Source organism: Ixodes scapularis, unplaced genomic scaffold (assembly GCF_016920785.2).
Source record: "Ixodes scapularis isolate PalLabHiFi unplaced genomic scaffold, ASM1692078v2 PGA_scaffold2__306_contigs__length_199485367, whole genome shotgun sequence".
In the NCBI taxonomy this organism is placed as follows: Eukaryota; Metazoa; Arthropoda; class Arachnida; order Ixodida; family Ixodidae; genus Ixodes; species Ixodes scapularis.
Window position 1 is genome coordinate 126,824,859 of NW_024609857.1, and position 16,440 is coordinate 126,841,298.

The 16,440-nt window shown below is 46.0% G+C and overlaps 1 protein-coding gene across 3 annotated transcripts in view; it reads right to left on the reverse strand.

The window, feature by feature from the left end:
- LOC8025833 (testicular acid phosphatase) overlaps window positions 1-15,368 on the reverse strand; it is a 71,693-nt gene extending 56,325 nt beyond the window's left edge. For 2 of the 3 annotated variants that reach the window (XM_040206202.1, XM_029974921.2), the window contains exon 1: window positions 15,339-15,368. The gene's annotated coding sequence lies outside the window, so the exon portion shown is untranslated. Of the gene's footprint in view, window positions 1-10,919; window positions 10,939-15,338 lie in introns of those variants that run through there. The other variant, XM_040206201.1, reaches the window with a different exon arrangement.
- Window positions 15,369-16,440: the final 1,072 nt, after the last annotated feature.

Below are 16,440 nucleotides of genomic sequence, written 5' to 3' on the forward strand. Positions count from 1 at the left end.
CAAAACCGAGCGCCAGTTAACATTGGGAAAATGGGCATGAAGTATGTCAAACTTATACTGAACACTCTTACCTAAGTAAAAAGGTAGAAATAAAAAAACTTTGAATTTCTAACTATGGCATCCGTATGCTCACGAAAAGTTTCTGATGGCGCAACAGCCGACTAATGTCGCCAATGCTCTCCGGGTTGACAGGTGGAGGTTGGTTTTGCTGACTTTTAGGCTGAAATAATAATTCAGGCATAAAAATTAGCGCTTATTTTACTAATAGTTAATTCCCTAATCTAGCATTGCTGATTTGAAACCCTACATTATATCATATCCGTACACTCTAAGAAAAAAAATGAGAAATACGGTAGCAACGGCGCGTCTTCCTCCCTTCTACGAAAAGGGAGGAACGAAAGAGACGTTTGTCTCAGTATCCAGGCCGACGGGAGAAAACTTTCGCCCTCCCGACTCGTCTTCTTTCGGTTTCGCTTTTCGGACACGTCGCGCACGTTGTTTAATAAATTAATGTTGAGTTGATTGAGCTTCAGCGGCAGCGAAGGTCGCCTGTAATTCCGTCTTCTAGTCCAAACGTGCAGAACATTTCGGTTGGAATGACGTTTTTACCACTAATTTTATCAAACGAGCGAACGAAGCCGCTGGCAACAGCGAAGTTCCGGAGCAGTCCCAGCAGCGCTACGTACACTGGGTAAGATGGCCGTCTCTGGATTACGCGCGGACATCAGAAGGGTAGGAGAGGGCATGACATCGGCCGCGTAGCCTCCACAATCCATGCTTCCCTGACGCCTCGCCCCTTTTTCATTTTCCTCCTTACCCTCCTCACTTATCGGCCGAGCACGTGACCGTCGCGTACTTGATGGTTGCGGGTAGCAGGGAGCTGTGGTCTGGTGGGTTTCATTCATCAGTCATCACAGCTACAAAACTGTGGCCCGCGCCCAGCCGACCGACTCTATGCCTGCTGCTCTTCATTATGCCTTTTGTTTTCTACAGACCATTACCATCCTGCAGACAATAGTATTCAACGCGAAACGTCAGCGCTGTAACGAAGTCTGTTTGCGTCTTTTGGGTTATATACCGTGCATCTTTATCTTTTGGCCACTAATTTTTGCAGTAGCCAAAGCAAGAATAAATAAATTATATACACACATGATTGCGTAACTGTGTCGACCCGACAGGTTGGACCAATATAAGGACAGAACGAGCGGGTTGGTATGAATAGTTAAACTTGAGGAAGAAAACGAGAAGGGTCGGAAGTTTGTGTTTGTTCCCTTCTCGGAAGTTTGTGTTTGTGTTTCCTTCTCCTTTTCTTCCTCAAGTTTAATTGGACCAATACTAACGCATTTTTACGGCGATGATTTCCGCGCTCCCCTGCAAATGATAACTGCGCTATTATCGCTCTCATATGTTATATCACGCTACAATACGTGTTGGCTTTTTCCTTTCTTTGCGGCCGCTATGCAGGTCGTCCACTGGGACATTTTATAGCTGCCGTGACAAATTGAACCAACTCACTTGACTCTCCCATCGCAAACCGGAGACACGGAAAAATAAAAAAACGGAGAAAACAACAACAAGTCTCAATTGAGACTTGTTGTTGTTTTGTCCGTTTTTTTTATTTTTCCGTGTCTCCGGTTTACGATGGAAGTTCTTCACCAGCTCGCCTGTGCTTTTACCCTTTCTTCACTTGACTCGAGGTTGAAAGATGTTTTATTGACAATTCGAAGTGCACGGAGCACACCACGCCCCAGTTCGATGGGGTCCAGCCACCGCCGCGACCATTGTTTCCGCTGTTCGGCGACGTCGGAAATCTAAGGGAATTGTCGATCAATTCCTGTTACCGTAAAACTATGTGTGTGTAATACGCCAAGGGCTTACCGGTGAAAGGTAACACCCGCTGAAGAAAAGCCAGTACGATTGCGGTAGCCGACCACGCTGCAAGCACCCATCCCGTAACCGGCCACCCCGGCGACGTCAAGCTTTCGTTTTCTCCTTTGCGGCGATTGCCCTGATCGTCCCGTATACGAGCAGCGGTGTGTCGTCTGCTCGTGATCCGCCTCAACCTCGCTTGCACCTTTGCATTTAATTGCATTATAAACTCAACCGCTTACTTGCTTGCTTGTTTCACGCCTATATTTCGATCTGATAAAACCTACCGGACGGAGCGCGGGCGAGCCTGCAAGGAATCCTTCTACAATCAACCATACATCACGCACGTGACATGTCACGCGCACCAATTACCAGAAATATCTGTGGTCACGTTGGGCACAATATCGTTTAAACTTTTTTATTACTAGGCTTCACATATATTTCAACGTGCCCCCTCCTAGCATTTACTACCTCCTTAGGATTGCGGGACCCACGCGGAACCACGAGGAACTGAGTTGATGTTTTCGACGTTATGGAAATCGCAAAAACTGCGTCCAAGGCAGGTAGGTTTTGCTGCCGGCTGCATGGGTGCCTTCTGTGCAAAGTTCGGTTCTGTTTTCCTGTCGGTCTGAAACCCAAGTTTCAGAAAGGATAGTGTCACCACAATTTTCGAGATACTTACCTCTAGCGTGGTCACCCGAAAGGTTTTAATTCAAAGAGTTCATCCCGACAGGTAAACCGATACAAAAGCTCTCAAGATCTATTATGTTATCAGAGTTAAGTAAAAACGATACCTCCACAAAAAATATAAACACTCCCCGCCTCCCCCCCCCCCCCCCCCGCCGTTTTACACCGAGGAACCGCCCCCCCCCCCCCTAAAATGGAGGTATGGATCCGCCCCTGCCCGTGACGTAATTATTCCATCTCAGATCATTGGACAACCGCACTCTAAGATATTTCGCCTCAGTAGCAAGATCCAAAGGCGAGTTAGAAGAAAAACTGAAGGAATTACTTCACGTTTTCGTGTAAATCTAACATGGATACATTTGAATGTATTAAGAAACATCTTCCATCTGTCGCACCACCCTAAAATTCTATCAAGGTCACTCTGTATGATGATGATGATGATTAACGGTTTAATGGCGCAAAAGCGACGAAGGCCATGCTGCGCCAGACTACAAGCCTAATGCGACTCACAGTAATGGTAATTGAGAGCACTCATGAAGCTGATGTTTTATATATTTATGGTGAACAGAAAGTGCAGTACTTAAAGTTTGTATAGAAGGCCGCTTGCTTGCAAAAAGTTGAGGACCAGATTGAATGGAATGATGGGATGTTCGGGCCTAACAAAAGTGTTGGATGGAAAGGAATCTCATATATAAAAAGCTCTGGAAAACAGGCAAGCCGGTTCTGCACAAAGCCTGGACAGGCACACAAAATATGCAAAATTGTCAAAGGTTCACCGCAATGCTCGCAGCTTGAAGCGTCTTCTCCCCAAAGAAGATGTCCGTGAGTTATGAAGGTGTGGCCGATTCTAAGACGGCACAAGAGAACCTCATGAAAACGGTTTTTACGAGATGAATTCTCCCACAACCCCAAAACTGGCTTAATAGCATGCAGCTTATTTGCACTCTCTAGGTTCCACTCAGATTGCCAAGCATCGAGGAGAGCTTTCCTAAGGAGGGGTATGATATCTTGAAAGGGTATGCCCCGTCGGCTTTCTAGAACATTGCTTGCGGAGGAAGCCAGCTGGTCTGCTTTCTCATTGCCCTTGATCCCAACATGGCTTGGGATCCAGCAGAATTTGATAACGAACCCACGCTCTAAGCAGCGATTGATTTTATAGTGTATTAGCTTAGCGAGCATGTTTTTTGTATCTCTTACAGAGCAGAGGGGAACGATAACACTTTGGGAGTCTACAAAAAGAATTGCCTTCATTGTTTTGCTGGTGGTGATATACTCGATTGCAAGGAGAACACCGTATAGCTCAGCAGTAAAAATACTAGCCATGCAGCTAAGCCGCTGGGCCTGTATGAAAACCTCAGAATAAACAGCCGATCCCTCTGCAAAAAAGGTCTTGGAGCCATCTGTATAAAATTGAGTATAGTCGTCATATTTATTCTGTAAGCCAAGAAATTCTTGTTGAATAAGCGGAACGGAGACATTATGCTTGCTATACCGTGTGAATGACCAGTCGCATGATACTGGAAGCATTTTCCAAGGGGGAATACTCTCGGCCTTTTGGAGAAGGTTAATGCCATGAAGGTCGAGACCGAGAGATGACTGATCACTGTGAACACGAAAGCTCAATGGCCGCACAATGCTTGGTTTATTTTAAAAAAGGCGAGCGAATTGCGATTGCTGGAGAGCAAAAAAGGTTGGATGGTGAGGATCAGACAAAATCCAGGGCCGGTTTGCTCATCTTGCGGCTGTGGACGCCGCCGCGGCCAGGAGGGATTTTTACGTCACGTGACCAGCTCCATGAGGACAAGGAAGTACCTAGCGTCCCTGCCTAATGGCGGAGAGATCCGCATCGCTTCAAGCACAAAAGCCTAATTTCGCTTGCAGAAACTAATTGGAGGGACTTTCAACTGGAATCTAATTGACCGCCCCTTTATACTGTAGGAGCGTCAGGTAAAGTTACGGCCAGGGAGGGCAAATAGGAGCCAAAATAAAGAAAAAACCACTCGAGATAAAAGCGGCAGCGGTGTTTTTATATACCTCCGCCGGTATATAAATTGTGGTTGTTGTGGTCGAGAGGTTAAAGCGCCGGTACTTGTCGTCGCGGCGTGGAAGTTCCGGCTTGAAATCGCGCTAGGAACTTCTTTTTTTTTTTGTATTTTGCGCTTGTCTTATTTTTGAATTGTGATCCTTTTTTGGAAATCATCCACTTGCACTACTGCACCTTACACGCTTTTACTGTTAGTCCCACCTGTTCAATCGAAACACCGGGAAGAAGAAAAAAAAGATCAACGCAAGTTAACGCGCTAATGCAATCATTTCGTAATGTTCATTAAAAGGAAACCAAGCTAACAGCATCAGTATGGCTTTCACACAAGCGGAGCCGAAACAAGCATCCTTTCCCCAGCGTTCACAATTTTATCTGTTTTCAAATAACGCTCTTGCTACGATTCCTTTCAACAACTAGAGACGCCTATTTAGGACTAATAAAAACTGCAGTTGTAGCAATTAAAAAAAATAAAACAAGCAAAAAAAAAAAGACTAGCAGCTGTGGATACATTGATTGAGCGAAATCCTACAGGCAAGGCAGCAGGTCAAACGTCTGAGAAAGTAGTAAAACTGAACTAAAAGAGATCATACTTTTACTTGCATGGAATGAGATAAAAAGTATATTTATACTCTTTACATTTTGTTGTGGCAATCGTTTTGTAATATTTAGTTCAGTTTTACTACTTTCTCAGACGTTTGACCTGCTGCCTTGCCTGTAGGATTTTGCTCAATCAATGTATCCACAGCTGCTAGTCTTTTTTTTTTTTTTCTTTTGCTTGTTTTATTTTTCTTTAATTGCTACAACTGCAGTTTTTATTAGTCCTAAATAGGCGTCTCTTGTTATCGAAAGGAATCGCAGCAAGAGCGTTATTTGAAAACAGATAAAATTGTAAACGCGGGGGAAAGGATGCTTGTTTCGGCTCCGCTTGTGTGAAAGCCATACTGATGCTGTTAGCTTGGTTTCCTTTTAATGAACATTACGAAATGATTGCATTAGCGCGTTAACTTGCGTTGATCTTTTTTTTCTTCTTCCCGGTGTTTCGATTGACCAGGTGGGACTAACAGTAAAAGCGTGTAAGGCGCAGTAGTGCAAGTGGACGATTTCCAAAAACGGGTCACAGTTCAAAAGTAAAACACGCGCAAAATACAAAAAAAAAAGTCCCTAGTGCGATTTGAACCCGGAACTTTCACGCCGCGACGACAAGTACCGGCGCTTTAACCTCTCGACCACAACAGAGGCGCGAGGCGCGGCGCCGGCGGAGGTATACAAAATACTGCTACCGCTTTTATCTCGTGTGGTTTTTTCTTTATTTTGGCTCCTATTTGCCCTCCCTGGCCGTAACTTTACCTGCCGCTCTTACAGTATAAAGGGGCGGTCAATTAGATTCCAGTTCAAAGTCCCTCCAATCAGTTTCTGCGAGCGAAATTAGGCTTTTGTGCTGGAAGCGATGCGGATCTCTCCGCCATTAGGCAGGGACGCTAGGTACTTCCTTATCCCCATGGAGCTGGTCACGTGACGTAAAAATCCCTCCTAGCCGCGGCCGCGTCCGCAGCCGCAAGATGAGCAAACCGGCCCTGGAAGTATAGCTCAAGCCCAGGTACTGCCGTCGCTTGGAAAGGGGCATCTGGTGAGAGTCCGCGTACAAGCTTAAAACAGGCGATGTCCGAAATGCACCCGTAGCAAGGCGCAAGCGAAGGTGGTGTACCGGGTCCAACATCTTCAGGGAGGATGGTCGCGCTGAGTTGTACACGACGGCACCATAATCAAGACGGGATCGTACCAAAGCGTTATACAAGCGTAGCAGGCATAGTCTGCCAGAGCCCCAAGTTTTATGTGGCAAAATTTTCAAGATGTTTAGGGATTTCAGGCACTTTTGTTTCAGTTCCTTTAAGTGAGAGATAAAATTCAACCTCTTATCAAATATGACACCCAGAAACTTATGCTCGGCTTTAACTGGTATAGGGGCTCTGTTCGATTCCAACACTGGATCAAGGGACAGCCCTCGTCGAAGAGAAAATGGAACGCACACCGTTTTCCCGGATGAAAACCTGAAGCCATTTTCGTCGGCCCACTTACTGATCTTATTAATTGCTAGCTGCAGCTGGCGTTCACAGCTGTACAGATTACAAGAGGAAAACGATATCTCGAGGTCGTCTACATACAATGAATGTTCAATGGAAGGTGGCGGTATTTGAGCTAGGGTGTTAATCTTTAAAACAAATAATGTGACACTCAGGATGCCCCCTGAGGAACCCCATTTTCTTGAACAAATGTGTCCGATAATGTGGTGCCTAGGCAAACCTGAAAGGTCCGCCCAGTCAGAAAAGCTTTTATACAACGCAACATGCGGCCCCGTACTCCGCAGGCATAAAGGTCTCGCATGATTCCATATCTTCAGGTCGTGTCATACGCCTTCTCCAGGTCAAAAAACACAGACACACAGTGCTGCCTCTTTACAAAAGCCTCCTGGATCCTCGTCTCGAGGTGCACGAGGTGATCTAGAGTAGACCGGCCTTGGCGGAAACCACACTGATTGTTATCAAATAGGTTTTGTTCTTCAAGAAAAAACACCAGCCGTTTGTTGATAAGTCTTTCGTACGTCTTACCAAGACAACTCGTAAGGGCGATTGGGTGGTAGCTCGAGCAAAGAGAGGGGTCTTTGCCAGCTTTCAAGAGGGGTATAACATGTGCTCTTTTCCAGGATTCAGGGAGTAAGCTCTTTCCCAGAGAAGGTTGAAAAAACTAAGCAGATGTTGTAGGGGCAGCTTACGAAGCATCTCATAGTGGATGAAATCAGGGCCTGGGGCAGACTGTTTCCTGATGTCAAGAGCCAACTCCAGTTCACGGAGCGTAAAGGGCTGGTTGTATGGTGTAGAGGTTGCCCCCGACACAACTATTCGCTCGCATTCTGCTTTCATTTTAAACTGCTTAAAAGTGGCACTGTAGTTTTCAGAACTCGAAACCCTCTGGAAGTGAACGCCAAGAGTATTGCCCAAGTCTTTCAGTGATGTGAGAACAGTCTTGAACAATGGAGGGATAATAAAACAGCGGTAATCCCCCCTGACTTTGCGATAAGGGTCCCACACCTCCTTTGCGGGGACAAAGCTGTTCAGTGAAGAGACATATTTCGTCCACGATTTCTTTTTTGCTTGCCTTCTGGTCCAGCGGGCTTGAGCTTTTCGCCTTTTGAATTCGATCTTGTTATTTACCGTGGGGTACCACCAAGACATGCCCCAAGCTTTGTCTTGTTTCTTCATTGTCGTGGAACATTCTTCAGTCCGCCATGGCCTACACTTTTTTGGTAATTTCCCAGAGGTGCGAGGAATAGATTGTTCTGCAGCCTCAATTATCTTCTCAGTAGCATAGGCTGTAGCATCATCTGGAGACAAGACTGATAATAAAGAAATATCAAATGTTGCAGATGAGCAAAAGAGTTCCCAATCCGCTTTGTCAAGGCACCATCTCGGCGCACATTCTAAAAGAGTACTAACAGCAGCAAGGCTCTCTACGACAATGGAGAAGTGGTCGCTCCCGAATGGGTTTTCTAAAACCTTCCAAGAAAAACAAGGAAGCAGAGATGGCGATGATAACTATAAATCGATGCAGGTGAAGGAGTTATGTGCATCACTAAAAAAGGTTGGAGATTTTGTGTTTAAAAGACAAAGATTCGATGACAATAAAAGTCGTTCTATGAGTTCTCCACGCGAATCAACTCGCACACTGCCCCACATGGTGTGATGAGCGTTAAAATCCCCTAATATTAAAAAGGGTTGTGGTAGTTGGGCAATGAGCTTTTGAAGCTCACGCATGTGCACTGTGATCTGTGGCGGAAGGTACAATGAAACAACACTGATTAAACGGTCGGTCAGAACCCTCACAGCCACTGCCTCGAGCGCAGTGCCCAGGGGCACCTCGGCACATGTCACCGCTCTCTGCACAACAACTGCCACACCACCGGTTGAATGAGATGATGGGCGGTCTTTACGAAAGGTGTGATAGGACCGTAAAACATTTCAATGACTGGAATTCAAATGAGTCTCCTGCAAAGCCAGAGCTATCGGTCGTAGATCACTAAGAAAAAAACTATTGTCATCAATGTTGCGTAGGAGACCTCGACAGTTCCATTGCATAAAAGAGAGATGACCCATAAAAATTATTTAAAATCGATAAAAAGTCCTGGGCAAAAGTGCATAAAAATATCGGTGTGGCTGCCTTTTAGTGAAATCCCCTAAAAACGTATAAAAAAGTTAAAAAGATACCTATATATAGTTCAGCTAATTTTCTTTCGGAGCTAAAATCCGAGGAATATTTCTTTTCTTCCTAGCATTGTCCTTCTGTCGTTCTGCGGGCTCACCCGCGGAAGACGACAAGGACTCCGCTCCCGAAGGAAGCAAGTCGTCATCTGAAGCTGGACTGGCCCCTTCCATTTTCTCTTCCGTTGATACCTCTGGGCCCTTCAACGAGACTGCCTCGTCAGAGTGACCCGGCTTTCTCGGATTGTCGGTCAGGCGAGTGGGCTGTGCCCGGCCTCTGCCTGACGGACCGGCAGGAACATGGGATGCCTGCGCTGGCTTTTTAGGACAGCTGAGGAAACACTGCCTGCCTTCGAGCATTAAGGCACAGTTGTGGTAGTTCCCATGCTACCCTCGGTGGATGGGACATTGACCTCCATGGCCTCCTTCACCCCCTGTGTAGAGGAAGGAGGGGATCCCTTTCGAACCCTTGGAACGGGTGGGGTCAAGCACCACCCGAACCTTCGGGGCCAGGCGTTGCGGAAACGCCTTGGACTTCGTGAGCTTTTGTGGGGCCTCAGGCGTCTGAGATCCCATAGAAGTCTTTGTAGGGGTGTGGGGACTGGGTGGGCACTCAATGTCTCGAAGACTATACTGGGTACCCACTGATGCCTTTGACAGCGACCTAGTCCCCCTGACGACCGCCTCGGCGTACGTTCCTCCTTGAAAGAACGAAAATCGTTTTCGTGCTTCATGGTAGGTCAAGTTTTCCTTTGTTTTTAAGGTTAAAATTTCTTTCTCCTCTTTAAACTTTGGACACGATCGCGAGTAAGCAGGATGGGCACCAGTGCAGTTGATGCACTTAGAGGTTGAGCTGCCACACGTATCTGTTGGGTGGTCTGTGCATGCACACTTTGAGCAGGTTGTTTTTCCGCGGCAGGTGGCAGAGCCATGACCAAACCGTTGCCACTTGAAGCAGCGTCTCGGGTTCGGGACGTATGGGCGCACCTTACAGTGGAGGTAGCCCGCCTTGATACTTTGTGGCAGCACCGTGGAAGAGAATGTAAGAATTATGTTTTGTTGGTCGCTCGTTTCCGTCTTTACGAAGCAGGATTCATCGTACTGCCGTTACTCCTCGACTGAAAAGACCTTCCAAAATCTCCTCGTTAGTTGACTCTAGCAAATCATCCTCGGAAATTACTCCTTGGCAACTATTTAAGGTTCGATGTGGAGTGACGGAGACTCTATATTCAGAAACCGTGTTTAGGTCCAAGAGGGCAGCACTCTGTGTGCCATTTTCCACTTCAACAAGCAAGTCACCAGATACTAGCTTCTTTGCTTTGAAGTTTTTGCCTACAAGGGTTTCTAGGGTTTTCGCGATCAGAAAAGGTGACAACTTCGCAAGAGGTTTTTCTTCTTGTTTAGAGTACATAACAAGGAATCGGCTAAAAGTGTTCTGTACCGGCGAAGACTTATAATTCAGTTTTACTTCGGTCCGACCCCTTCTCAGGGGTCGATCAGAGGGTTTAGAACGGAGGGGTGCCATAAGACGGCAAAGAATGTTCAGAATCCGCGGTGCACCGCCCACCACCGAGCCCAACAAGGGGTTAGGTAACGCACCATAACAAGAAGAGCTTGGCTGGAGACGTACGCTAACAGTGCTGCCGGGAAACTATACCCAAGTGTGGGTCAAGACAGAGGTCTATTGCCACCCAAGGTTAGCCCTTGCCGCCAAAAAGGGGTGAAAATGAAGTAAGAGAAATGAGAGAGAAATAAAAGGAGCAGGAAAGGTAAAGGTAAAAGATTGGAGGGGATAGTAGAAGAAAAGGCGACTAGACTGAATCATCCTGGCCAAGCCTTACCAGGACTCCCGTCTACAGGAAGCAGGGGCCAAAGTGGTGTGTTGCCTCGCCCGGGGGGCCCCGAAGGGTCCAATCCTGCCCCGGGCTCGGCTCAACCACCAGGATGCCCTTTTCCCTGGACACGGGCTCGCCACGCACAGCCAGACGTGGGTGGGTCTTACCCACTTGTTACTCAGGGTCCGTAATGTAGCCAATATGGCTGGGGTTCGGGGTGTCCTTACTCACCAAGCACCTAGCACCTAAGGTGCAGGCGCCCCCTGCGGGGCTCGGGGTCCGTGGAGACGCCACTCTCCAAACACCAGCTTTCACAGGTGCCCCCTGCGGGGAATGTCACTCTGTAGAACTTCAACATGTGCGTCTCCGCGTATTTCTATATACAAAACACAATCGTCCGCATACAACCTGATGTGAGATAAGATTCCGTTTGTAATATCATTTATAAAAATTAGAAAAAGAAGGGGGCCTAGAACTGAATCTTTTGGTACACCCGATGTTACGGCTACATATGATGAGTGAATTCCGTTATTGACGACACGTTGTTTCCTGTCACCGAGATAATTTGCTATCCATTGCAGAACTTTTGTATCGATGTTCAGACTACGTAGCTTGCGAATCAGAAGCGAGTGGTCGACTGCATCAAATGCTTTCTTAAAATCCAAAAAAATACAAGCAGTCTGAGAACCTTTATCCATTAAACGAGTAAGCAAGGTCGTGATAAAATTCGAGTAATTGTGTATTATATGATAAACCTTGACGAAAACCGTGCTGAACTGTAGAAAAGAAGTTACGGTTATTTAGATGGACGCACAAGGCTTGAATAGATAATATGTTCCATTATTTTGCAGCATTCACTCGTTAGCGATATTAGCCTATAGTTGCTTACATTATTTTGTGCGCCGTTCTTGTGTATTGGAACTACATTTCCGCTTCTCCAGTCATCAAGGAGACAGCCGCTTTCTAACTATTTCGTGTATAGTATGATTTGATATGACGCGACGATGTCAGCACATGATTTCAAAACAATTCTGGGGATTCCGTCCGGTCCGGTGGCCTTTCGCAGTCTGACATTGCTTAATAATTTACGTATGCCGTTATGATCAAAGGTAATGTCGTCCAGAGCATCATTAATTACGTCAACAGTTGGAGGTAGAGACGCAGGTGTTGAAGTTGAGAAGACAGACTTGAAATACCCATTGAATTCAGTTGCTTTTAGGCTGTCGTCTGTTACAAAAACGTTTCCAATCACTTGGAGGGACACCCGTTAAATCTTTGCGTTGAGATTTAACATATTTCCAGAGGTCCTGAGGGCAATCTTTAATTTTTTAACCAAATGAGGAGAAATAATCAGACTTTGCATTTTTTATTTTAGTTTCGAGCTCCGGTTGAAGCTCATTAAGATGATCGCGTGTAGATGGATCGTTAGTGTTTTTATACCGTGCGAAAATACGTTTTTTTCTATATATTCAACGTCTCATTTCCGAAATCATCCAAGGCTTATCTTGCTTGCGCCTCGCACTGACTATCTTAGTCGTTACGTAAATGTCAAGCAGTTCATTTATCTTATCTTTATATAAATTCCACAATGCGTTTTTATCGGTAGATACACTTTGTACCTCAAACCGAGGCAAAAAATCCATAAGATCAAAAGCTAGGCCATTAAAGTCAGCTGTGCCAAACATGTAAACCTTTTTTGGTTGGCTTCTATATCGTGGTACATTTGAACATTTTATTGTCGCTACAACTGCTTCGTGGTCGCTTATGCCTGGTATTACAGAAGCAGAGGTGACAGTTGACGGCCTATTGCACAAGAATAAAACCAAGTCAGTTGATCGCCTGGCACTGGTTCTGGTGGGCTGGGTGACAAAGAGATACAAATTCGACACGAGTACTGCGCAACCTTTCGGCTGGGCCGGACGTCCTCTCAATGCGTTTAAGGACGCACGGCGTCGAGCTCGGGCACAGTTGCCTAGTTTGTGCCATCCGCGTGTGATGAAGTTGCGGGGAAATAGAGGCAGCTGTTTGAGGGCCTTGGTTATTTCAGGTGGTGATGTCTGAGGCCCTCGATCTGCCCATGAGCGGCCCGCTACACCTGGATCCGGTGTATACTTCTAAAGCGCGTTCCATGAGACCATTTTAGGAACAAACTACAAGCCTTGCGTTAGCGTACCGAAGAAAAGTGTATGCAGCGCCACTAACGACGCTTTTCAGAGATAATAAAATAATGAGCTTGTCAAAGTTCGTGTGTGTCTGTGGTTCTCGGATGACAAAGTTTAAGCAGGTTATGATAGATATATATATATATATATATATATCCTGACGAAGCCGAGTCTCTCGGCGAAACTGTCGATTAAACTTCCGCTGTTGTTTCTTGCCGTAAGTTTTTCACTTCGTTATATATATATATATATACGCCTTTGGCCCTTGACTCCTATGCCACCATGCCCACTGTGTATATATATATATATATATATATATATATATTAAAAAATTAGGAACTTCAATTCCTAATGTTTCTCGAATAGGTAAAAAAAACAAGTGGGCAAAAAAAATTTATTGCAGACGTTACGCGCGATAGCGCAAGGGGCATTTTTACGTTTTTGCTCGAGTCTCAAGAGTCCGAAAGTTTTCGGGCTTGTTCGTATTTGCGAAAACTTTCAAGCAGGATGTATAACATTGTTGACGAAATATTGTATCAAAAGCATCACAATACTTAATCTTTTGGGGGATTGGAGTTCTCATTTTGCTTAAACGACAACTCCACTCAAAAATCTATCCTATACAAATGGCTGATATCGCTTTAGCGGGTTAAAATATCACGTTTCAATTCACAAAATATCACGTTCAACAGACGCCGCATTTCTGATTAAAACCGATATTAAAAATGTTCTTCCAGCTGGGTTAGCGGCCCGAAAGCGGGTGAGCAACGCTAGCACCGGGTGAGCTAGCGAAGCAACACTCCGCAATGACGTAGGTTTCGTCCTATGCTCTCGTACGGACGCCGCGGACGCTTCGTTTCCCGTGCAGTTCTGCGAATCTGCTGACGGCAAGGGGTGCTTACCGCGAGTTGAAGACTGGGCCAGTTGGTAGTTACGAGGAAGGAAAAAATGAAAGACGTTTACAACACCCTGTAACGCTGAATAGACCGATCTCACTAGGCGTTCGGCGCATGCGTGTCACTGCCATAACTTTAGTTCACAGGAGGCAGACGGCCGTGCATGCGAGGGTTCGTGTCGTCTCGTTCTCCACACGCGCAGAGCTCCAGCGGGGTTGTCGCACGTGCAAAAAGACTAAAGTTCCCTCGATTCATTGCGGCAGCGGTGGCGTAGTCAAACCGGCTGGTGAGATCGGTCTATTAGAGCGCAGCTCTTGAGGGGGAGTAGGAAGGGTTCTGAGGGGACGGTATACCCTCCTCCCTCCTCCTCATCCTCGCTGCTACTCCTCCCCCTCCTCTTCCTCTTCCTCCTTCACCTCTTCCTCCTCCCCTTATCCTTCAAGTCCCTCCCCCTCCTCCCCCTCCTCGTCCCCTCCTTCCCGTTCTGCTCTCCGCGCGGTGCATCATGGGAAATGTCCCCTATGGCACCGCGTGGGACTCTCGTGATGTCACACGTGACGTCACGAGGGAAGTCACGAGGGTCCCGCGCGGTGCATTATGGGACATATCCCATAATGCACCGAGTGGTTACGCTGACGGTGACGGCGACGGCGGCGCCGCTCAAGCCGGAAACGGGCACCTAAGAGCTGCGCTCAAAGAAACACAGCACAAGACAGGCATTGACTCTCAACTAAAAACAGAAAAATGAGAGCAAATTAGAGAACACGCTACCACGCTTGTCCGATTACATGATGGCAAACATACTGAAACATTAAAACGACCAAAATCTTTGTTTTAAATAGCATGCTGAACACGGTAAGTGATACGCTGCGTTCACGTGAAGCTCCCTCACGCAATCAGAAGTGTTTTTCGCGAGTGACAAGCAAACAACTTGCGTTGTGCGCTGCGCTATCGTCTGAATACGTCGGCTATTATCGTCATGCTTTTTTGGTCGCGGTTTATATAGTTCTTCTTTCGCCGGAGGTGGAAACGAGGATGAACGCTGCATGACACTCGAGCCGACCGCGCCCTACACGTTTGCAAGCAGGGCATCTAGGCGCCGCACATGGCGGAAGCCCCTGCAATGGCCACGCACGCTGGCAAAGTTGCCTTCAGGAACATAATGCACGGACTCGCAGGCATGGGGCACAAACCGGCACGACACACTAGCAATTGTCTGTACCTTGGGCGTAGTATACATAAGTCCGGAACAGCTATGAAGAGGTCTTGAAGTACCAGAAACGCGGATGATATCAAAAAGTCGCCGCTCGATCGCAGGTCGCCGCAGCTCTAACTAGCGTACACATAACAGCCCCTCAGCTTAGACCGCTTGTGGGTGCCATCTGTTCATCTGTCACCCATTATTTCTTTTTCTCTTGGTCCGCGAGCAAGAAGCAACTGCAGCTACGCTGCGCCGGCACTGATCGCGTCGTATTATTTATAGCAGTCGGATTCGCTTTTCAGCCGACAAATTTATAAATACACATTAACAGTTCCTACATTTCGTGCATATTTACGAAGTTCGGAGGTAAAAAAGAAAAAGTGCAACTTACCTTCTCTTTTGAAACTCTACGCGCGACTGAGCCGGCCGTATCAGTGCGTCGGCTCAGGAGTGCGCGACGAGGTCTACGTCATGCCGTCGACGCGCCGCTGATTAAACAGTGCTGCCAAACTGCTCAAGCCGGTAGTTTCGGTTTCGCTATGCCGATGGAACAAAACTTGGATAAGCGATATCTACAGGGTGATGTCAGATAAGATCGAACAGGGGGTGGCTGCTCGACCTTTTTAATTTGCTTCATAATTTTATATGTGATTTCCCGATGTCCAAAATAAACAAAATAAGAATTATTTCACCAAGAAAAAAAATTGTCGGACGCAAGAAATCGTACATCACGTAGAGGTGGAATGTCGCATTTGCTTGCATAGCCGGAGGGGGCAACTTTCGTGATTAATAACTAAAGTTATACTTCTTAGGTGAGTTTTATAATATTTTAGCACAATCTATATCTACTTAGCAATACGAAAAAAATATTGTTATAGTTTAGTATGTTTTAAAAAATAAATAAATAACATCAATTTCGGCTCCTTGACCGTTTTTCCCCCAACTTTGCAGGCCTGTGTCTTAGGAAATAATTTAGCCAGAAACGTCATACTTTAGGTAAATACACTGCATATAAATGGAAGTACATTCACTAAAATTCAAATTTATTTAAGTACGGCTTGGGGAGATTTTGGCAAGCAAACACGAGACAAGCACCAAAATAAAAATAATTTAAGGGCGATTAAAACAAAATCCCATTCTCGATTTTTTTTTTTTAACTCTGACCAGTCATTCTACTCTATTTGGGGGTTAATATCAATTAAAAACATGTTGCGTTATATTGGTGGTGTAATAGATACAGCACCTCTACCGAGCCCCTTTCGCGAAGCTCGGCACGGTGTACCCCTGTGGTGCGACGCAGTTATTGCGACTTCTTACTTTGAGAGAAAAGTATTTTTTTATTCATTCGAGTATAGCAAGTAATATTTTCTCACATCTTTGGCACGTTAAAATAAATTGAGCATTAAATATAATAAATTACACATCCTATACAACACAGTTCTGCGTTCATAGGTTTCAAAATTGACAGATTTTGACGCAAACATTTTCTGACA